This window comes from Molothrus aeneus, chromosome 1 (assembly GCF_037042795.1).
Source record: "Molothrus aeneus isolate 106 chromosome 1, BPBGC_Maene_1.0, whole genome shotgun sequence".
NCBI lineage: Eukaryota > Metazoa > Chordata > Aves > Passeriformes > Icteridae > Molothrus > Molothrus aeneus.
Window position 1 is genome coordinate 121,989,772 of NC_089646.1, and position 24,781 is coordinate 122,014,552.

The following is a 24,781-nucleotide window of genomic DNA, read 5'->3' on the forward strand; positions in this document are numbered from 1 at the left end:
TTTTTGTCAGGACTGCCGCTGCATTAAGGATGTGTTTAGTGATTAAGGGTAAAAAACTGCCCCCTATCATTTTTCACACTTGCATTTACTCATACTTTCAGACTTGTCTCGGCTAGATCAAGTAAATTTTCCCTGAAAGATTGAGAACATATACAGCCCCACTCAGTCACAGTCCAGAAGGAATTCAGTTATTTCAAGAAGTCTCATTACACCAGATCCTTCTATTGCCTCCTGTTATTTATCTTTCAGTACTATCACCTTTTACTACCCTTTCTTCTTCCTTAATTCAAATTAATAAAGTCCAGCAGTGAATGATTCTTCAGTTCCTTTGAAATTTCTTTTGAAAGAGTGAGAAGTCCTCAAAAATCACAATACTCATAAAATGGTTGAGGGAGAAAAAATCCTTTATTCTTTCCTCTAGACTTCAGTGACACTATGAAGTTTCACATAATTTGCAGACTGCATCTCATAAAATACTGGCAAAATTTATTCAATTCAAATTAAATAGATGTAGCACAGAGTAATCTTTCTCTATTAAATATGTCACTTTTTGCAATTGTTTCTTAATATCCCGCACAGCTTCCATCTAAGATTAGCACTTTCTTTGCTGCCACAGTTTCACTAACCTACTGAATTATTCACTGAAGCATAACCTTCAGATATCAGGTTAGAAAGACCTTGATTATGGCAGGAAGTGAACTGTATAAACCATTTTTCTTTAAAAGAAAATTTCTCAGTATAGAAAAGTCTGAAATGAGATAAGTATTAAATGTGTGTAAAAATTAAGTTCATAACTGATAGGAATTTAGTCAGCTGTGACATTCCTGTATTTTGTTTATAATAATGTACAATAACATTCTAGATACCACTTAATAGTGTAAAGCCACGTGCATTTTCATGGTGCTTATTTAAAATACAAACCAGGGTATCCATGTTGGTCTCAGCTGTAAAGTAGAGATGTGGAATCTCTCACACAGATTTAACATACTGGACAAAGGATATTTACATCCAATTCCTGATTTTGTCCCACTTCCTGAAGATTACTTTTAAGGATCTCTCAGCTCCAGAAACCAGAAAATGGTGACAGAGTGGGAAGCTTCACTACAACAAACCACTGTTATTGACCAATAATTTGTGCCAATCCACTGTTGAAAGGTCATTTGAACACCTACCAAAGAGACAACAGCTTTGGGAAAGCTTCCTTTGCAAGGGTTGAAATACAGACTCACCACTCACTTGTCTGCTTCTCATGACCTGTCCAATGGCACTCAGGAGCTGAAACGTAATTGTGAAGTTTAACAGGCTTTTAGAGGTACTATGATAGCAAAATGTCAGGGCAAACAACATTCTACAAATTATTCTGCTAGTCAAGCGTACAAATTTTCATAATGACTTGACCTAGAATAGGAACAAAATGTGTTTTCCTAACGTGGGTGATAACTGCATAATTATGCAACTGATTCTGCTAATATTATTAGCCTTATGTTACTTTCCCAGATGTCAGAGAAATGGCACAGAAGGAGAAAACAGGTGGCAAGTTTGTTGGATGTTGCATATTAGTGCAGTTCATAACAGAATTTTCTATGCAGATTTGTTGACCGTGGTTTGAAGGACTGTAAGACAAACATGCTGCACAAGGATTTAACGTTTTGGGTGTAGCAGGGGCTCCAACAAATGTTGTGCTGCACTGTGAAATGTTCAGTTTCTAAGATGAGTTTAAACCTCTTGTTTCCTGATCTCTGTCTCTCTTTCTCCTAGTGTTGTTTTTGGTTTGCAGGGCTTTTTGAACATGTGAGAGTGTTACTTTTGGTCAGCTAAATTTGTATTGAATGTTTATGTGAATTTGTAAGTCAGGTACCATTTTATAAGAAATACAAGTAATGCAAAGAATACTATTGATTTTATAAACTTCTAAGAAAATATATATATGTTGCTTTTCAAGAGCCCTTACACAATAAGAAGCATTTAAAAGCAGTGAGGGGAAGTCATAAAAATTTGGTTGACACCGTGGATATAGAGATTATTTTATTTTCTATGTTTTAATATATATTATGTATACATATGTCATAAGAACACATACAATTATGTATCCTTGTATACTTTTATTTAATAATTCAAATTTGTGTTATTCTGTGTTTATTAAGGAGTTACTCCTTTGACAAAAAGATCTGCAACTGTGACATTTGAATTTCAGACCAAACAACCATGCAAAAGAATTAAGTTTTCTATTTGGGAAAGAGGCTAAAATGTGTATTTAGGGAAATTGATTATTTTAGATTTAGACATATATGTTGGAAGTCACTGTGGGCACGACTTACAGTATATTGTTCATTTCAGTCAACTGCATCCACTGAAGCTGCCTGGGAATTGTATTGAGAGGGCTTGCAATTCCTAAATTCCTGCATTTTTCCCTTTTAGTAAAGCATGTTAGTAATCTTGTCAGCCTTAAAATAATTGGAAGCAAAATACAAAATCAGCACTGAAAATGGAAGTAAAAGGCAGAAAAGATTGTGGTAGTGGTTCCTCCAATAAGATAGACAAAATGAACATTTCATTATGTGCCTGGTCATTTCATGATAATCTGAAAGCCTAATTAAAGGGAATTCTATTAAATTGATTTTTTACTTTCTTTTTTTAAATTTTCCCCAATTAATTGATCTGCCATCAAGCCAGCAAAAACGTTGTGTAATCTGAGGCAAGCTACCTTTGTTTAAATTTTTACTGTCTCTCTTTTCACCGGAATGTTTTGAAGAAGCGGCTGGCTGTTAACATGTAGAAAATTTGCCTCTAGTGGAGTGATAGAATCCAAAATATGGCAAAAAACTGCTTTCTCTGAAATGGCTTTATTAATTTCTGATTCTGCATATGCATTTTTGTAGAATTCTTTAGAGTCGGAAATAAACCATAGAAATAAAATCTCTGGTGAAAAATGGAAAAATATTGCATCAAAACTTGCTGTTCATATTAGGACTTTGTGTAATTGATGGACAAGTGTGCACTTCGAAGTGTATACACTTTCTTCAGATTTGTAGGCATTTGGAAGGTTAAAAGCAGACATATGTTGCAGTGGTTGCCAATGGCAACCCCTGTGATTTGGGTTGGGTTCAAACAGTCAATCAACCCCACTTGTCCCCACTTGGTGACTCCCAAAGCCAGCCATGCTGTTGGGGGGATGACATTTTACATGTGTGTCTAGTTGTCTCTTATGTATGTATTTATCTAAACATTTATATTTATTCCATCACCACATTACACAAGTGTGAATGAATCTTGGCTGACAACTTAGCAGTAAGGAATGGACAGGGATATTGTCTTTCTCATTTAGCTAGTGAAGAATGAACTAAGATTTTAAGACTTACAGAAAGTTTCAAAGAAAATAGAGTTCACTGCTGGATATTGCTGCTGAAGTGTCTGAGGCTTTATCTGCTTTTCCCTTTTTTCTTGTGTCCTTGCAGAAACATGCCTGAGTCTTCTGTGCCAGCGACTCCTTTGGATTGCTACCAGGAATGATATGTTGGTTCTTAGAAACAGCTTTGGGTTTCCTAGCTTTTATAATAACAGGTTGTTTTTTTGTTTTTTTTTATATGATGGCATTCAGATTTTTAGGCATATGTGTGTGCCTGTATGTGCATATTTGTTATTCTTGGAATCGTTAAATATTCACTGTCATCACATATTCATAACAGACATTTTTTGTGATAAATTGTATATTCTATTTGGTGATAGCCAAGCTACTTCAGGATCTAGTTCTAGTAACACTGTGGAAGTGGAAGCTGTTACAAAAAAAATCTATTTCTTTTCTCCTTAAACAGCTCATAGATACATCCTCCAGTCACAATGGGATTGGTAGAGGACTTGTGAAGCCATGCCCCAAGGCAGGCAAACTGCACCTAGGGAGATCTAAATGGTTATCCAGATAACATGAAATGGAAATGCTTTTCAGACATTGCTAAGCAGCTTGGATAAGATAAAAAGAAACCTCTGAACCATACTTTGTGTCCACACTTAGTCCAGTCTTGAAACTAACATCTACAGTGACCCCTTTCCCTCCTGCCTACACTGCCTCTCCAAAGCTTGACTCTGTTGCTCTGTTGTGCATTAGAGGGGAAGAAGCAAATATGAGGCAAATGTATACAAGTCTGTTGCTGGTAACTTTCAAATCTTTGATCACGTTCTGCAGGAGACAAAGCACAGTCATTGCTAGACTCTCTGAAATGGGTGCTGTTGTTCTGATTATCCAGCACAACCTCAATCATTTCCTTTTGATGGCTCATGCTTTCTGAGGCACATCCCTGAAAGTGCATGGTTAAGCCTCTTGGACAATCACATGCAAAAGTGATTTTTAGAAGTAATGAGGAATATAGGCAAATAGCTATAAATACAATTTACTGTTATGTGTCAAGACCTCCTCTCCTTAGTCCCCAGAGATCTGTTCAGCATAAGAATGATAAAACAGCTGAACAGAGGTACAGTCTAGCTGCCCTCTTCAGAGTCCTGCATCACCTGTTCTGGCTAAGGGGTTTCTGGTAAGCATCTCTAAATTGTGAAATTGTTCAGGACAATTGTTCAGTTAGTGATAACTATATGCATAGTGAGGGATTTTCACAAACACATGTGGATGTTTCTAACAGAAAATTATGTATTATTATTCTGAATGTAGCTTGAGGGGCTCAGTAAGGACCACAACAGGTTTCATAGTCCTGTGTACATGCAAATGGCACCCTTTAAGAGAGGCAGTCTCTCTCTTCTCCTAAACATGGGAAGGTGTGAAGTGAACTCTCTGCTTTCTGGTGTGAGCTGCTATCGGCATCCATCTCCTGCTTCCTCCCACCCTGCACTATCATGACTAATATACCTGCACTACAGTAAAATTCTCCTCTTAGCAAGCCAAGAAGACTAAACTTCAGATCAGGAAGCCATTGTAAATATATTTTATTGAGTTGTGCTGGAAAAAAACCAAAACTGGATAAACTATCTCCCAGACACATGAAATGGAGATGATCATGAGAGAATGGTGAAAGAAAAAGGTCACAAGGAACATTGTGAAGAGTTTAAAAAAAGAAAAGAAAAAATCAGAATAATAAAAGGGGGAATGTATTTAAAGATTGCAAGAAAAGGGAGCTGATGGAGGTAGATTCAATATTTACAAAAGTGAGTGAAAAATTAATTTGGAAGGAAATTACACCAAAGGGGCTATGGAAAGGAAACTAGTAGGAAAGGAGGAAGGAGGGGGTGAGCAGGAGAAATGGCTGAGGGAAGAACAAAAGAAAGAACAAAGAAGAGAACAAAACCTATCTTACTCTGCAGTTATTGTATTTTGGCGATAAATATTTGCAGGTGGTTACAGTAGTTATTTCCCCACTTCTCCTCCCCTTTTTCCTTTCAGAACCAGATCACAAATCAGTAAAATATCCAAAACAGATGAAACTGAAAAAAAGAGTGAGTTCTGCATCTAAAAGCAAACCAGTCACTCCACAACATCCACATCACTGTAATGATGTTTTCCTCTTTCTCAGTGCTGGGAGGCACATGGAACTGACCCGTCCTCATATTACACTAAACTTGAAGCAGCCTCTCTCTTTTACAAACAAAGAATACAAGTTTTTCTTTGAGCTCATTCACAGATCCTGGGCTTGTTGCTGTTTGTGCCTTAATGTTTTCAGCTGCGCTTGGCATTTGTTAGCATTTGTGCATTTACTATTTTTGTGCATACTATTAGTAACATACAAATGTGAAGTGTTTCTGGGAACTTGCCCCATTTCAGTCATTCACACAATTCTGTGCCCACAGGGTGGTCCAGCTTTCCTCTTTCTCTGTCTGCTAGGGACCTTGGGGCTGTGAATATCTTTCTTTTTTTTTTTTTTAGCTGTACAGGTTTGGAAGGAAATCAGAAAAGGTTTTCAAGTGCATCTCTTGCACATATCTATCATTTCTCTGATAATCTGTGCTCGTGGTTGTGCTGCATTTGTGTATGGCGGCGGCAGTTTCACCTGCCCACTTTTATGTGTCATTAGTTGTCACCGTGCCATCGTGACTGTGTAGACAAGTCTTCACCGAGAGCAGCTTCGGCACCGTGTCTGGGCCTTGTAAATCCTGGCAGCAGTGCTATGAACGCTGCAAAGGCTTTGTGACAAAATAGAAAAATGACAATTAATGATGGCTGAATTCGGGAGACAGAGCAGGAACACGCTTTGGTTGCGCAGAAAGATGCATTTAGGGGCTTTCAAGCACGAGACAACACTTTACATTTCAAGCTACGGTTTTAAAGCCTGATAGAGAAACCCCTTCGTCCTGCAGAACTCAAAGCCTGCATTAGTATCTGCCATTTGCAGAGCCTCCCTACTTTGTCAGGGGCTAATTTTCTTCTGGTGGGAACATCACTGGATGATTGAGGCATTATCACTTTGAAAAGAACCTTAATCGTGTGATCAGTCTATAAACTACATTTTGCTCAGTGTGAGCTGGGGTGCCGGGCCTGGCCCCCTTGGCTTCGGGTGAACCACTCGCTTCAGAAAGGTTTTACGTGGTCTGGACTTTGGATTTAAGAATAAATGCTTTATTTCCTGCCAAATATACAATAAGAGTTAATCTTAGTAAATTATTCTGAGCTTTGCAAATGCTAAAAATACGTGTTCATTTAGTGTGCAGGAGTTTTGTTTACAATGGGCATTAAACAGAGGGAATGTCAGTGTAAGAAGAGGTGGACTTAATGGGTTAAAAACTGTGTAAATGTTACTCTAGTTAAATTACAGCTTGTTGTTCAGATGAATACTCTCCACTTCTCATATAGCTTTAAATTATGGACAAATGCTTGCAATTGTGAACTACCTACATTGTGGCTGCCTGTTCCCAGGCTTCATCAACCCTAGCTGTCCAATGGGATTACTGTAAGCTTTCACGGCAGTCTGCCAGCCACTGATCAGAAATTCATATCCCTGGATGTTAGATTGCTCTCTTTATTCCATCCTTGTGATGGCTGTGATTGCTGTCATGGTGTTAGGTTAGAAATTAGCATTTTGTGGCCCAAATTTTGCCATCCAGAACATAATCAGAAAAAAGAGGGTGGGGGGGTGGGGGGAGGATGGAAATCAAAGAATAGTAATTTCATCTGTCAAAGAAGGGAAATGCAGTGTTACCATGATACAGATGTCTACGAAACTTAGGTCAGGAAATGTTGTGGTATTTATGGTCCTATTTGGTGAATGCTTAGGCAGGTGGTGGTTTTTTGTTACTGCAGACCACTGTTCATAGATTAATGCTTTACCTCTGACAAAACAACAAAAAAAAGAATAAATAAATAAAAATCCATCAGTGAAGCTATAGGTGGGCTTCAGAAACTCTTAAATTAAAAAAACAAAGGTCTCTAGCAGATACTTTCAAGGACATGCTGAATTAATCACAAGAGGCTGGTTAGCAGGAGGTCAGAGAAAGACTTCTTAGCATCATTTTGGGTCATATGTCTAGAGGCGATGGCAGTACGTATGTGCTGTATTGTAATATCCCCTTCCTGGTTTTCTTGTTTCAGTCAGAAAAGGCTGAACACATATTGCATAGGGCACTTGAAAGGAAAGAGACACTGGCAAAAATCAGTAGTTGGGAGTTTTTTTTTCATGTTCTTAAAAACTGAGTCGTGTCTGACTGGCTGATTTAAATGTGCCATTGTTTTTTATCAGATTTGTACTATATTCAGCATATTGTATCCCTTGCATTTTGTTTTCTAAATGTGTTATATCTAGTGATACAAAGGTGGTGATTAAACAGCCCAGTGGTAGTCACTGATAGATTTAATGAACATTTATTATTGCTCTAAATAAAGATTTCTCTATTAATCTGTTCCAAAACAATTCATCAGGGCTTATTACAGAAAATTATGGAAAACAACTGTTTAAAATTTAGTGTAGAGATATGGTTAGGTCCTTAAAGGTAGCTTGTTATCCTTTTTAGGCAACTCACAGACATGCTAATTTTTTCTGTCATTAGCACTGAACGAGCTGGAAGGATTCTGACATGTGAGGTGCACAGATTCTGTTAGGAGCCTTGATTTTTATCCACCCAAGCTTATCCGTCATCTTTAATCATGCAAAAAGCAGGATTACTTAATCATTTCATTTTATTGAAAAGAAAAAGAAAGATTTACATTAAAATGATGACATGCAAGAAAAAAATAAATTGAAAATGATTATGAAGAAAATGTAACATAGAGACTAAAGCTCCATTGGTTCTGTGATGCTCATTTAAAGCAATGATCTAGTAAAGCCAAAGTATAAAAGTAATGATAATGTTAGCAGTGGAAGTATAAGCATCTCTGCATTTTTATGTGCATTCTGACATGAGGTGTGTAGATTAGAGCAGATAAGTAAGGAAGATACTTTTTTTTCACCTAAGCTGTATTTATTCCTTGCATTAAATTGCATCTTTGTCTAAATTAAGTGCATTTTAACACACAAATGTTAAGAGGCAAAACATACTTGCATTTTCACAAGCACTTCAGTATGCATGTGCCTGCCTGTTAATCTTTCTATATAGGATATACAAAAAATTATACTGATTTTGAGACTATCTATAAAAAGAATTGATTTAGTGCAAGTGTGAATTTTATTTTGGAGATAAAATTAACAAATTATTAATGAATGCCTTCTGTAGCTTATGGATCTTAGACATTGCATTTTATTCTGCACCTGTTCTAGGTTTCATGCACTTAATTTAATGTATTCCTTTTTTTGTTTGTTCTCTTTACACATTTTGAATACTCTTTTAAGATAATTCATTTTTTTCCTGATACAAAATTTATGTCTAGTCATATCAGAATTTGGGTAGTAAAAGAGGTGGAGAAAAATATACTTGCAAACTTTTGATGCCACAAAACATTTGTTTAGGAAACATATTGCAGTTTCCAAAAGAAAGTTTGTTAAAGGAGGAAACAAGGACATATTTTTATATGTGAATATATACAAGTGGTGTATTTCATCAAAGAGAATTTATTAAAAGGACGACACTTTTAGGTTTTGGTCTGATATTTACATAAAATTGTGCATTAAAGAAGTAATTACATTACAAATCAATGTTTAGCAATTAGGTCATTAATAATTCATTCTACTGTAATAAGTTGAGTGAATTTAAGGTTGAATACTCTAGTATATATTTTTGTATTTGTACTCTAGATATATTTTAATGTAGGGCAAATTCTTTTAGGTGCATAAACAATTAATGAAATCTGAAAAATATCCAAATTTTTCCTTTAATAGATAACATTTCTAAGTCTTGAATATTCATTTTATTTAAAGAAGTAAAAAAGACAAAACAAAGTTCAGGTTTTTTTCACCAGTGCAAGAATCATGTATTGTTATTAGAGTTGAAAGTGTAGAAATAAGAAAAAGCACAAGAAAGATAACAAAAGGTGTGTAGAAATCTATTTCTCTTCAGTTATTCCCTTTCTGACATTAGCTCTGGACACCGCTTGGCTGTTAGAGCTGACTGTTTGGAGAGGCAACCTTCTAGCAGGAGAGAAATGGTTAAAAATTCCATGGGGAAAAACCATAAGACTGAGGAAAAGATTAGGAGTCCCTAACTGCAAGAACAAGGCTTGGTTTATGTTGTTTCTGAGTTCTGAAAGGATGTAGTTATGATTACAGGAAAAAAAATTGTCTATAAGGAATTTAACCTTCATATAGATTCCTTCTTTTTGTATAAATACTCTCTATGCTACCATGGATATTTTAAATATTTGAGATTTAAAATACGTGCATATAGGTGAAAAAAAAACAACAACCAAACCACAAAAACAAGCAGAGCCCCCCTGTCTCAAAACAAAAAAACAAGCTAACTAACTAACTAACTAAGCAAAACTAAAAAAAAAAGGTTTTCTTTTTTAAAATATATTCTATTTTTGCTCTTCCTGAGTGCATCCATCTGTCTTAAAATTTCACAAATCTTCGAAATTGAACTGGACTCTTAGTGATATATTTTAATGTAGGGCAAATGTCAGCATTCTGCACAATAACTCTAACATTTTTGGGCACAAGAACAATGGATTGGTACATTTTCTTCTAATAATAAAAGATAATATAAGGGATTTTATACAATATACAGATACTTCCCTGTAGTGAAGAATTAAAGTCAATTTATTTTATACATGTAGACTGAGTAATACACTGAGGATAAAAAAGAGCCTTTGAACAATAAATTTTCTTCTAAACTAAGTAATCTTTCTATATTGCTGTAAATTAACCTAGACAGTACTTATACTATATATTTTATATGACCGGTGTTGTTATCTTCCTGATTGATTCATACGACTTTCCTTAGTACGACCAAATATATTTTTCTCACTTTTTCTTTTAAAGAAGTGGAAATAATTTTCTTTCTCTCTCTTTCTTTTTTTTTTTTCCAAGCTGACAAAGGTTATTCTTATGGCATGATCCTTCTTTAGATGTAGAATTAGTGGTTTTTTGATCGTTGTCCCAAAACCAAAATTATTTACTGAAAAGAATTAGGTCTGATCTTATACTGACTTATTTGCATGCTTCTCAAGCTGTGTCCTTAAAAGACCTGCAGATGTATGTTTACAATTTGAGCATTTGCTTATCCACTTGCAAAATGTTAACAGTATTTGGCTATTTTGGATTCTATCAGAAAACTTATATTTAACAAATAAATTGGATTGTGCAATATTGGCCATCCTGTAACCTGAAGAATCTTCTTTTTATTTCTTTTTGTGGATGGATTTTGTATTTGAAATTGATTTTCTTAGTATTTTTTGAAACTTAATTTTATCGATACTGGAAGTCTTTTAAGTGTTCATTGATTCCAGATAAATTATAGTCATAATACTGAAGGCAGATGCTTATTATTTGTTACATAAAAGAACATGAAAGTCTCATTCAGTTGTTAGAAATAATGAAAGCATAGTAGTCAAAAGGAGCAAAGATGAGTTATAAAAAAACTGGACTGGATTTTAGTCACTATGACCTTTAAGCAATAGGTGGCAGTGTTACCTAAATACTCTTGGCTTTGTACTGGAAAAGAATGGGAGTACATAGGAAGGCACAGGACATTTGTTTTACTTGTACATAATTGCAGATTTGTGCAAACAAATTTCACATCATTAAGTATGTTTTCTAAAAGTTCTCCTAAAAATTAAATTTGGTATCCACTCTCACCTAAAAGACCCACATTTTTATGTTTTCTGATTTATTAGTTATAACACGATATTGAAATCTAATATATTCTTGTCTGAAAAACAAGAACATTTTTTGCTACTACATGCTGTATTTGAAAATGTGATTCATCTTAACTTCATTACATATTTATAGTAATAAACACCAAACATACTTTTAGAAAATATATTACAGAATATACTTTTCTGGTTTATAACAAATTTATAAATTTAGGACCTAGTTAATAAAGCTTGTAACACATAGTGCTTCTTTAGAGATTACAGGATAAACTTTATGAATTCTTTTCATATGTATAGCACAGTATCACAGAATAGACCTGCACCAAAATACAAATACTCTTTCCCTCTTTATGTACAAGTAGGCAGTGATTTCCACACCTGAAAAGCATGCAATAACAAAAAAAAAAAAAAAAAAAAAAAAAAGAAAGGAAGAAAGAAAGAAAGAAATGATGGCATTGCTCATCAAAATTGATGCCTTAATATAAATTTCTAAACCGAGAATGCCAATACACATATATTCACTTAAATATAAAATGTTTCACAAAATGCAATATTGTATATTACAATCAAAACCAATTCATTTATGCCATTTTGGTCTTCTGAGTGTTACTTATGTATATCTCATCATATAATAATTAAAATACATACTGACCAATGCAGGAGCCATATTCCATACCATGTGTTCTACCTCTAGGATACAGCTTTCATACAGTAGCAGTTCCAAGGGATGTGTTCATCAGTGTGTGATAGAAACACTACGCAGTACTTTTTTGCAGTTTGAAGCGGGGTGAGGGGGAGAGGACTTGTACAGTATGTAGTCTTAGTTTGATAATTACACCTTATCTATTTACTGTGGTATATTTATCAATTTTTAGTTTTAAAATAGGATGTTGCTTGTAAGAAGGAGAATAAATGATAATCATGCTAGAGAAAGGAGATAGTGATGGATAGAAGCAATGATGAAATGTGTCTGATAGGGTAGTTTTCTTCTGTACCACCATTTCGTTGCTGCTCTGGGATTACAGCAAAATGGTGGCTACTTATATTTTATGGAAAATGTAAATTTTATGGTAACCTTTCTATAGACTTCAAATTGCTTCTCCCCTCCATCCCTATTATGCTGTTTTTTTTAGAATGAGTGCATGGTTTACCTTCTGAATCTTTTAGCAGTACAGAAAAGGAAAAGCTCAGTTGCAAAATTCTGCATCAGCAATAAAGACTTCACTTATATGTGATTAAACCAAAGCATAATCAAAGGGGAAGATCATGTTTTCTTACATCTATAGATAAGATACTAAATGGCCAGAGGTAAATAAGATTTGGAGTGTATTCTTGTTTTGCACAGCACAGAGCTGCTGTAGATGAGGCAGTTTGCGACTCCTTCTTGGTTTTTGGGGTGAAATTTAGTCTGTACTATCAAAAAATGCTACTATGTAGCAGATCTTAACAAGGAGAAAATAGATAAAGTCCTAAGGCTTTGCTTTTTAGTCTCACTGTTTTTCTGTTCCAAAGAGTTGACATGGCATGGAGTGACTAAACTGTCTTGTAAAAGATCCCCTTATCTACTGTCTTGGGCAGGGTAAAGTGCTGAAACAGTACCTTACTGAAACAGCTTTTGGATTTTGTCACTTTCCAGAAGGATGTTACTTGTGAGAATATGAGTTTTCCCAAGTATCTATAGAAACGAAAATAATTAGAAAGCATGGCTCTAAATATGATTTTTTTGTTAGCTACACACGTTAAAATACAAAGAATGCAGGAAAACAAGAAGCAAAGGGAAGTAAGCAGAACCAAATTAAGAAAACTAAATGAAAGGAAGAGTTATGAGGACTATTACAATACTGGCTTTTCCTTAAATTCTAAAGGAAAGATAACTTATAGAATACTTTCTCTCTGAAATTACTCTGTTATAGTTAAAGCATTTAAAATATGGGGCATTTGTAAGATACAATTTTATCTCTCTCCAGATAGATATTTAAAATTAAATTTATATAGTATTATGTAAAATTTCCTTGCTGAATTTTATGTTCTTGTTGTAAGCTAACTCAGCTCTGAAGCTGTGACTTTAAATGTACAAAAATAATCAAATATTTTAAAAAATCAGCTTCCAGAGACTTGTTGCACTGTTTACCAGGTGGATATAAGTGAAGTGATAAAGTATTGAATTTAAAGCATGTCTTAAGAGAGTACATGCACTGATACTACCTATTTTTAAGGAAGCTGGTTGTTCTGCTTGCACAGCAACCTTTCTTCCTTTTAACTTCTTTACAAACTATTAAATTTGGCATTGTGATGGCTGTATACACACGTATCCATATGAAAATACGCCCTGTCTCTGGGCAAACTGGTTACCTATAAGCAGAAGGGGTGAATGGTTACTGAAGTTCACTTGGATGTGCACAAACACACCACCCCTGTTAGCATATCCTGCCAGCTGGAGACAGGAAAGGTGCTGCCTTCCCAGTGCACCTCCACCTTCCACCCTGCCCTCCACACACGTGAAATGCTCAGGGTAAATGGGGACTCACAGCATGAGGCAAACACAACGTTGCACTGGAGCATTGCTGAGGAGCGCGTAAATTTAAACCTCAATACGTTTGGTTTTTTTCATTTTAATTTTAAATTATTTTGCCCTGAAATGCTCAAACATATTTGAATAGAGATTTTAAATGTAAAAATGGCAAGGATATAAATATTTTTACGATACAGTCATAAGCTTTTTGTTAGAACACGACTATTTGTTACTGCAGTTTCTTATAAATAACTTGAAAACTGGCAACATGGCTAGGGAGGATCAGGTTAGGAAATCATTCTATTTTATACCTAACAAAAAAAGAACTGATCTCAAACTACATGACTTTACTTAAAGTTAGATTGATTTTTTTCCTTTGTAATTTGTTTATTTTAGCTGTGCATTTACAGGCTAAGATTAGAGTACTTTGAAGTTCTATACCAAATGAAATAACGTCCTAGAAAAACCTAAAAATACATTTTTTAAATTTTACATATTTAAACAGAACTGATATGTATCATACTTTGATTTTAATAAAAAAACCATAAGCCTAACCCCATTTATATGTCTTAATCTTTCAGTATTATTAATCACACTCTAAAATATAATTTTACATGCTAAATATTCTAGTTAAAACTGCTAAATAATAACATCCATATTTGTGTAATGTACTATAAAGATTTCTTTTTTGTAGAGGAGTTCTGTAGTCATTTGGTTTTAAAGTTCTCTGCCTTATATAGAAATTCAAATTTTGGTTCTTAAAAATAAAGGACAAATATATGATGAGCACAAGTTTTAGTGTTGAAACATGTATAATCCTACAAAATTACAGTTGTGCAGATTAACATTGGTTTGATCCAAGTCTGTCACAGCTGTGATTTCCGTTTTCACTGTAAATAAAACTGAAATCATCTGTGTCAGAAGATGTGATTAAAAAGTAATTAGATGCAAGGGTTTATGGCATGTTGCTATAAATTTGTAAGAGTAGGACTTTAAATATAAAGAAAAAATATTTTAAAATCTCAATGAAATAGAAACATTGTAACAATATTTTAAAAAATTGTTCTAATGTTTCAGATGTAATGGTGTTAAAACCAAATCTCTTGATTATTTTATCTTTGTGTCAAAAAATATGATAGTCATAAATATACAGGAATGATTCAGAGGGTTTACATTTTCAAATTTCAATCACACATTCAATTAACACATTTTCTAAATTTTATTGCAAACATTGAATAACTCAAAAGTTTTATCCTATCCAAAAAAGCCTAACACCAAGGGAACATTCTAATCCTTTTTATTGAACAGGTATTGCTGGCTAGTCAGTATGGGATAGCACATTTCATACCTGCAAACCTGCTATTAATCTTACCTGCTAGTTTATTTCTAATTATGTTTAAAAAAATTGTAAAATAAGATTAAACCTCACAAACACATTTATGTTGCCTCAATTACTTATCTTTAATAACCACAATGCTTTACATAATATCTTCCAAAACAAGGAGTTCAAAAGAATGTTAATTTTGATTCTGAATTTTCAGAAATTATCATATTTTGGTATAATTTTGAGGTATCTATGTAAGAGCGTTTTGGCTCTTCTTCTTTGTTTTACTGTTAAAAATTATCTATTTTAAAAATTTCAATTAAAGTTCTTTTTATTTTTAACTTGCTATTTTTCTTGTTAATTTTTTTTTGTTAATTAAGGACCAGGTTTTTACTAGATAACTCAATTAACTCAGAACAACAAAATTAATTCCAATTAAAAGGAAAAAAAAACACAAAAGACAAACCAAACATTTTAACATTTTTCCTTTCTTTTTTCTTTTTAACTTCTGATGCTTGCAAAGATAAAAGCTGTGCAATTACATCTCAGCAGCCAGAATGCTGAATTTCATTAGATTTGTCAATCAGAAACCTCAATTTACTTGCTCAGTTTCATAAAATTTAGAAGCAGGGAACAGAATGGTAACCCAGTTTTCTCTCTGTATGGCTGCAAAATTATTTCCAGCCTGTTTATTTATTTGGTAGTGTTTTGGCCAGTTATTTTAAAATTGGCTAGCTGTGGTCTACTCTTTGCTCTCCAGGGAAATTTTTCTATTGGTTAACTCACAGTCAGGTTTTTCTTTTTCCCCTACTGATGTATTCCCTTTATTAATTTTCTCCCATTACTCCTAGTTATACCTCCTTTTACTATGCTAAATAATTCCTTTTATGCTAAATAATTCCTTTTTTCCATTTTTGAGTTATCACTCTGTAACTTTGCTGTTCTCCTTTTTTTATGGAAACTGTCTCAAATTGGCAAGGTCTAAAATATGCTGAGTTCAATCTGCTATAAAGGACTTTATTGACAATTACTATAACTTAAACACAGTCCTGCTTTAATAAGCTCAGCGAAAACTGAAGTTTGAATAATTTTTGTTAACTGAAGCAAGAAATCTATTAAAAGGAGCCCTCTATTTTGAGCTGTTTTGTAGTGATGTAATGGGGCCAAATGATTAAGCATAGCTTAGATAGCCAAAATCCTCTGGGTCAAATTACCCTGTCTGCTGAGAAGCACAACAGGGCTGAAAGAAACACAGATGCCGGACAAATGTTTCTGCTAAGAGGAAGAAAACTATTACAAGCCTGTCCCCTTTTACCAGGGCTGAAGGTAATTTCACTCTGCTCTCCTTCCCTCTCTGCATTTTCCTGAAGGCTGGAGACTGCCTAGTGCTGAAAGCTCTGGATACCCTCTCCCAAAACACTGCCTTCTCCTCCTGTCTGGGCGAACCGGGGCTCGGTGCTGCAGATTTGGCCTCACTCTGATCCTAGCTGGAGGAGAGCTGGATGGGCTCATTAACTGCATGTGCCTGCAAAGCAGAACGCCCTCATGCCCAGGGTCCTGCAAATGACTGAGCCATTGAGGAGGAAACATGCTTCACAGTGAGTAGCATCTGCAGACAACTTTTCTGACAGGCTTTGATCAAACTTCATGCCTGGAACGGCCCAGCTAGGGACAGGGACAGCAGTTCGAGGCCAGCAGCCACTGCAAAGGGAGATGACAAGGTAGAGTGAATGTAAAAAACTCTTACATTCTCAAACAAGGTAACAGGTTGCCCAGTAAACCTCGTGGCATGCTGGGAAAACTTGGATAGTAACAGATAAACATAGACAAAACATGTCTAGTTTTCTGAACTCTCTTCTATCTCTGCTTCTTTTCCCTGGAGAGACCCCTAAATTTAGTTAGAGACTTTTACACCAGCGAGCTGACAAGGATGGAAAACCCCTGCAGTAATGCTGTGCTGATGCATGCTACCACCATGGTTACAGCAGGAAGGCTTCTGCTCTCTGGCGCTGTGCATACGACATCAGTAACTCTCCATTTGCATCAGGGCTGCTTTTGCAAAACAGCAAGTGGATTCTACCCTGGCTGCTGTTAATAGAAGCTGAGGGCTCATTCCCTTTGAGAAAGCCAGACATGCTTTAAGACTACCTGTGTATGGGCACCTGGGTTTTTTTCCCTTCAGCTAGTTATGTTTGTAAAATTTTAGTTTCTGCATCTGAAACGACTGGGCCCTCAAATATGTGTTGATAATTTATTTTATTCCATTTAATTCTCTAAACTGCTGTGAATTTTTACAAAGCTTTCAGTGTCATAAAGGCTGTATTTAATACATTATGTTTCCTGATCATTGTATTAGTTCTGATAAAAAGTCAGTTTTCTCAGATTCATCTTATTTTGCAGTTTAAATCTGCTTTTGGAATATTTTATCTTGTCTTGCAATATGATCTCTTGCTGAGAACACCTGAAAATTGACAGAATTTAATGTAGGCAAAAATCCTACAAGTACTGGAAAATTGTTACACAAAAAAAATTCATTTCCTTTATATCTTGATATAATTTGTTTTAAACTATTCTGCAGTCCCTTGGAGCATGCAAAAGTGCTCCATGTAAACAGATCCCTCTCCTCCTGTTCTTTAGACTGTAGTGAGGCTGCTGAAAGATTTGAGTGATGGTGCAATGCTTTAAATTAAATATAGATTTGGGGTTCTGAGCCTGCTGAGTTGAGTGCTGTAAACACTGGAGGACCAATCAAAACAAACCTAAGTGACACAAGTGATCTTCATTGAATCATTTGGCATTTCTCATGACTTGTTTAGAGACAAATGCTTTTTTTTTCTTTTGGTGCAATATTGTTTCTAGATCTACTCTGAATTTTCATTTACAGAGAGTACATCACAAGATAAATAGCATGCTTTTACCTTGAGCATCTACTTAAAAATGTAAAGCATGAAGCAAGGGAGCTGTGGCATTTGGAGGCTCTGTATTCCATCTGTGATCAACTGTGCTTTCTGTTTTACAGTATCCTTGCTTCATAATGTGTTGTTTATGAGTAAAATTTTCAACTTGAAATTGCTGTGGCTGAGAAGAAAAAAGCATAATGTGCATGTGTGTGTGTGTGTGTGTGTGTATTCATTAACATTTGGGGTAGCAGGTGTTGAGAGCTCTTTTTCCTTGGTATGAATACATTTAGCATCAGTGGAAAGCACTGAGACATCTTATGCTGCATTCTTTTGTGAGCAGCAGCTTAAGATTCTTTTTATTGCTTCACTAGAAGACGACCAAGCCAAGGCCCTTCTCCAGTGCTAATAACTCCAGAATGTTGCTCAGCTAAGTGGTGAAGAGAGCTTATATGCTGAAAATATTTCAGTTACCAGAGAAAAACAGAACAAAAAATCCTCAAATTTAAAAACATTTTAATTGCTCCTGAAGCAGGGATAAGAGGGTCAAAATGCCATCTTACAACTTTATTTTTTGAGTGCAGACACTCATTGGAAAGGTTGGACTTGAGTTGGAAGACTAAATGATTGTGTAAAGATATGTTTTTTTAACTTCTGTCATTAAAGAGCCAGGAGGCATAGCAGGGAAGTCCATGGAAGGCTATTTATTTATTGTTTTTTCCTTCTTGCTCTGTGAAAGAGCTTGACCTTTCCAGTGGTGTTGATCTGGTTCTTTCAGAGGCCTTTTGCATATGCAATGATCATGTTCACCATTAAAAATGTGACTAACTATGGAGAATTTCTTTTTTTAGCTGCTGCAGAAAAATATGCTCCTTTGTCAGAAAGGGAGACTATGGAGTAAAATAAAGATTAGGCCATTTCAACACCAATCACTTATTTATGTAGTATAGAATATCAACACAGAGAAATAGGGAAATAATGAACAACCCATGCAGAGGTGACTTTAGGAGAGAATAGACTGAGACGTTAAAAAGTAAACAAACCAAGTCACTGATGAGAGTGATGCTTAATACAAAATGCACCTTTCCCCTTTGAAGGGCAACATCACACACCTGGAATGTCTCAAACAGGCTGAGAAAAGAAAGACTAGTTAGTGGCCAAGAACACCCTGATGTTCTGTGCTACAAATTGAAAGTGAAGGTTACTTTATTGTAGACTTTATCTTAAAGCAGTAAAACGGGTAGCTGCAGCTACAACTGAAAGTATTGATTTTGTAATTTCAGCAAATTAAGAACAAGACAGGAAACCTATTAAACCTTTCCACTGATTGCCAGGGCACTTTTTGGTGATGCTGGTGCTGACATTAAAATTACATGCGCCTGTCTCTTTAAAGCCAAATATATACATTTTACAGAAGATAGTGCCAGCTAACATGCTGAAAAGGGATCTTTATAAATCTGTGTAATTTCACATTTCAGATGTGAAACTTTTGAAGCCTGATGACATGAATGTCAAGCAGCACATCTAAAATTTTCATAAATTATGGTTCATGTTAGATGTGCTTTCATTACATTTTAATAAATTAAAATTTTCACAAAGCCAGATTTTTTATAATAATAGCAAAGATTGTAACGCTAGTAATAGCATTATCTGTCAGAACATTATGAGTAATGATTATGTAAAAATCTATGTAACAAAGGCTAACAGAAGAAATGATCAAATTATATTCTTCTGTATCTTGTATAAAACAAGTTATTTTATTATGGTAGCAAAAAACCAACTTGTCTTAAAGCAATATTTAAATTACTTTTAAAAATCAGTGTAATTAAATTCATGTGAATTACAATAGTTAAGATCACTTGTTTCATAAAGGATTGTTTTAAACTTTTGCTTTAATATTACTAAGTATAAATTAAAGAGCTGTGTCTTTTAAAAAGACGGTATTTCTAATGGTCCTTTGGAAGAATGGGGGAGAGGAAGAGAAATTATACCTGAATCTGCTCTGAACAACTTATAAAGATGTAAGTTTCCAGTTTATCCGATCCATAAATATTTTGTTTCATCTGAGCTAGTATTTGGCATCATTCCAGTGTGTAAACGAGCATCGGTTTTACACACACAAATCTAATTTACAGGGAAGCCATCATCTGCATTTACCGTAGTAGCCAGCAGTTTGTGATGTGCCTGTAACAGAAAGGCACAGTGATAGAAGAGGACGTGGGAACGTAAACTTCAAAAGAGATTGGATTTGTAACAACAAAGGCACTCTTAAAGTGTGGGGGAACACTGCTGAGAGACTGTGAGTCAAAAGTCTCCTTTAGAATGGACTTCAGGAAGTTGTAGCAGATATTTACACCTAAACATGAATGAGAATTCAGAAGCTTATGTTGCTAGGGAAGCCTCAAAATAGTGTATGAAAATGAGTATCAGGTGTGAAAATATGTATCTAAAGATAAAGGTGAGAATAGGTGAAGTAAATTTAGTAGTCAGAGAGATCTCAAAATAAGTAGGAGGGAAAACCTAAGAGGAGTGCAGAGCTTCAAAAAAAATGAACAAAACCATTTTTCTCTGTTGAAGGAGAAATGCACATGGGCAATGCTGGAGTGCTCTAACCACCCCTCCAAGCCCAGAAGATGCTGGGATAGCAATGGTTACTCTTTCCTGCATTCTCTCTTCAGCTTCCCAGGAATGACATGCCTGATTGTACAGACCAATATATTTTCTCTTTGTTTTCGTGGCAGATATGCCAAGCTATCGAAGCCTGCCAAAGTGGATAGTGCACATTACATATTACAAGTATATTCAGATAACACCTATAACTCCACAAAAGCATTGGTGCTTTATTCTACTGCAGAGGCAGAAAATTACAGACACATCCACCTCCCATGCTCTTCATAATCTGGGACTTCACTGAAGCTGGAGCAAAGACTGTGAAGAGCAGAAAGATGCAGCAACAGTAACTACAGGTGCACACATAGGTTATTCGCTGTGGCCTGTATACTTACAGGTGGCCACCAGAATAACCACTCCCAGAGGGTGATGATTTGTAGAGCTAGAGGAAAAAGGTAGGTTTTTAAGGAGGAATCTAAAGGGATAAAAATCAGTAGCTGCTTGAGAGATGCTACTTCATTTGGTACTGGGTGGCTTGAATAATCCAAGAAGAAACTTCAACCTACCTTTCTTGAATTCCTTCTGGCCGTTTGACAATGCTGAGATTTTATTCAACCTACTGTGAGTTTAAGCCGTCTGATTTTTTTCTTTGAACAACCTTTCTTCCTACTAAAGTTTGTTTTCTCACTTACTTGTAGCAGATACTCACTACCTGCCACTCTCCTATAGAGCTATAATTTTGCCAGAGTTGTGATTAGTGGTGTTTCCACTTAAATTAAATACAGGGTTTCCAGGGTTTTTTTTAAAGATTTGTCAGAACTCTTAACTGCATTTAGTTTTTTAATGGAATGTTCCAGTTTTGAACTGGAACATACGCATGTATATGTTTTACTTATTCATATGTGTACTTATGGATTTAAATACAAATAGGAACCAAAATCTCCTGCTTATTGGTTTCAGGAAGGTGAAAGAACAAAGAATGACTGTGTGATGGAAGGTGCAACCTAAAGTGTTCAAGTCCGTCCTTTACTTGATTTAAAGTGACGATTAGAACATCAGTCTTCAACATCCAGAGAGAAGACCTGAAATTTAGACTGAAGTAATGCCTAATAATTTTTTTTCTGCAATACAAGAGATGGATGGAGACATAAACAAGAAGAACTAGTAGCCAAGTAACGTGGAACAGTTGCTGGAATGTTGCACAAAAACCATAATGTAGAGTGGTATGTAGGTCTGCCACAGTCCTGGGAAGGGCCCTCATTAAAATATTTTTTATGTTATGCTGCAGAACTTGCTTTTCATATGAAACACTTGGAGAATCTGGCTTATGACCCAAGACAAAATGAGAAAAAAAATATTAAATCTCCCAAAATGTTGTAAGGTAGGAGAATCACATCCTGCACACCTTTACACTAGGAGAATTGAAGGATTTTTGACGCTCGTGAATCTATGCTCAAGAATGGACATCTGCACACTGGAAAACACTGATCCTTCTTAAAATTTGATTTTTGCCTTGAAGCCTGTCCAGAAGTACAGAAACAGAACTGTCCAAAGGTCATTCAAATTGTATCAAGAAGTGATAAAGTCTTTGGCAGTAAAATGTTGATTTTATGGAAGGTAATTGCAGACACCGATGCCTCAATTTCTTAGTGTGTTGTACATGAAAAGAGCAAAATTCATTTGCATAGTCAAGAAGACTTTATGTACCTGGAAATGTGAATGAGTTGGAAATACTGATGTTGTGATACTAACATGAAGTTTTCAAGGGCTGATTTTCAGTACACATACAGTGAAAATAAACTTATATTTGAGGGTTAAGGAAGTCAATAAAGTTTAAGTTAATAAGACTTCTTGATAACAGGACTATGCTAGTGAAATTACCAGAAACACTGGAATGTTTTTAATAAATTGTATTATTTTGGACTTAGACCTTAATGAAATGTCTCTCAAAATTTCACAGAAATTGTATAAAAATAGTGGAAGCAAAATAAATTCTTAGCAACGTAAAATAAAGAGAGAAATAAAGATTTAAACCACTTGAAACAGGTTGTTGAACTGACTAAATCACCATTCTTGGATGATGTCACCAAAGTAGATGAACTAAGATCTATAATTACCTTCACATCAATAATAGATTTTGCACTAGAAATTGTGATTTTTTTTGTTGAAATTGAAATATAATGTAATTACAAATTTTAATGAGGAAAATAGGAAAAGAGAAAAGAAAATTCTCACAATTTATTTTCTTCTGAATACAGTGTACCCCATTCACATATAATATATACAGTAGGTACTGCCTGTTGGAGTCTGCGCAGTATTTTTTTTTGTATAGGTTCTGATTTTCCTTGGTTTATTCTTTCACCTAGGTAAGTAAACTGATAGGAAACAAGTGTTCCTTTAGGAAGAATTGACTTTTTCATTGAGAAATCATTGAGTGCTAAATACACTTTGATGACCTGAAAAATGTTTCTAAGGATAACAGAAGGGAGAAATCTTTTGAAGTTTAAAGACAATATCTTTTTTTCTTTCACTGCATTCACACAAGGAGGGGGGAGAGAGATGACTGGGAAGACAGAAATATGTTTTCAGTTTATGGAATTCAGTGGTGTGTGAAATTCATAAAGGAATTTTGTTTTTATTTTCTTTGTTCCCTCCAAGTTTTCCTTATTGTTTAATCAATGTTTCTACTGGGGCAAATACATCAAAGGAATGATTTTGTCTCATGGTTGTGACTCATAAAGACGTGGTTAAAGACAGAAATGGTAAATTGTCTTGAATCAAACTTAGAAACAGTCAAGAAAATATCAAATATTTTCTGGAAATAATTAAGTGAAACTCAATACCTATGTTTGTCATAGTTCCTTACTACTGTTTCATTTTTATCTTTTCTATAAGAATAAGGGAATTGGCATTGAATTTTGGTTTTGGTTAAATCTCAGAATATTTGGATATTTTTCTGAACTTACTGAAATTATTCCCTTTCTGGCTTCTTAGGCATTTACCATTGTAGCTTGTTCATCCTTTAAATGCTTTATATTTTTGTCTTTCTGTTTTGTCTTTTTTAATTGGCATGGTACTTTCTTAATCTTTCTTTTATTATTGGTGCAGACCAACTAACAGTTATGCAGGAAAAATGGCAGAAGTGGTGTTTTCCAATACTGTCGCCTGTTGCTTTTCTATACAGCACCATTTGTATCTCTTTACTTCCCAACTATACCTTCCAACACCATAAGCAGGGTTTTGTTCCCTGTTCTTGGGGCTCTTTCTCTTCCCACACCCCTCTTTTCTGCCTCTCATCTTGCCTCTCTTGCTTCCCAGATTGGGAAATATTGATTCTATTGATCACAAGGCAACTGGGTGTATATGCTCAGCAGGCATAAACAGTTTTCCATCTTCTGTTAATTAAGAGGATTTCCCTGATAAACTACCACTCTTCCAATCTGACTGTCTGCTAGCATCGCTTTTGGATCCTCCACTGGTCCTCCACTCCAGTTCTGTTTTTTCCAGTAAGTGCCTCTCAAAACAGGATTGTCTTTCCCTAGAGCCCCTACTTTTTCCATACTGAGTGTGAAAGCTGATTGCAGCTTCACCTGTCTCTGCTACATTCTCATGTTTCCCACTGAACTGAGAATCATCACATAATTCCCATAAACTGGGAGGAAAGCTAGTAGAACATTCTTTGTGCTGGCTCTGACACTCTTCTTACCTTTCAAGTGTCAGCTTTTGTGGTGGTGAAGACCTAAATGTGGCACTATGGGGTAAACTGTATAGATGGAAATATTATATTGTGATAAGGAGAATGGAATTAGTTTTAGAATTCCTTCCTACTTTGGGATGCATTTTTTCTAAAAGCTCAAAACTTAAAATGTTTTATGTGGAGAAAAAATGTTTGGTAACATTCCACTGGCGTGTGATGGAGAAATTATATTACTTCTCTCTCTTCAGAGAATTCATGGCTATAATACATGTTTGCAATTCTTTCCCTGTTTTGCTTAATTTAATTAGGTTTTCTTGTTTTCCTAGGCTGCCTTGTTTTAGGAATCAAAATGTGTTAGATAATTCAATGGAAAAGTATGTCTTCAACATATTATTTTTAAAGCTCAACATCACACCAGGAAGAGATTAAGACACTTTTGTAGTGTGCTTCCTTTGATTTATTTTACAGGATGACCAGAAACTGGTTTAGGGTTGCAGCCTCATCATGTCTGGAGAAAAGCTCATACTTACATCTATGAATATGAGGTATGATTCATTAACTGCTT

At 35.1% G+C, this 24,781-nt stretch overlaps 1 long non-coding RNA gene across 1 annotated transcript; it reads left to right on the forward strand.

Moving 5' to 3' along the window:
- The first annotated feature begins 16,398 nt into the window (after positions 1 to 16,398).
- On the forward strand, positions 16,399 to 22,562 carry LOC136554902 (uncharacterized). The gene is made up of 2 exons (XR_010783394.1): positions 16,399 to 16,610; positions 21,480 to 22,562. It is a non-coding gene; the product is annotated as an uncharacterized lncRNA (long non-coding RNA).
- The last annotated feature ends 2,219 nt before the right edge of the window (positions 22,563 to 24,781 follow it).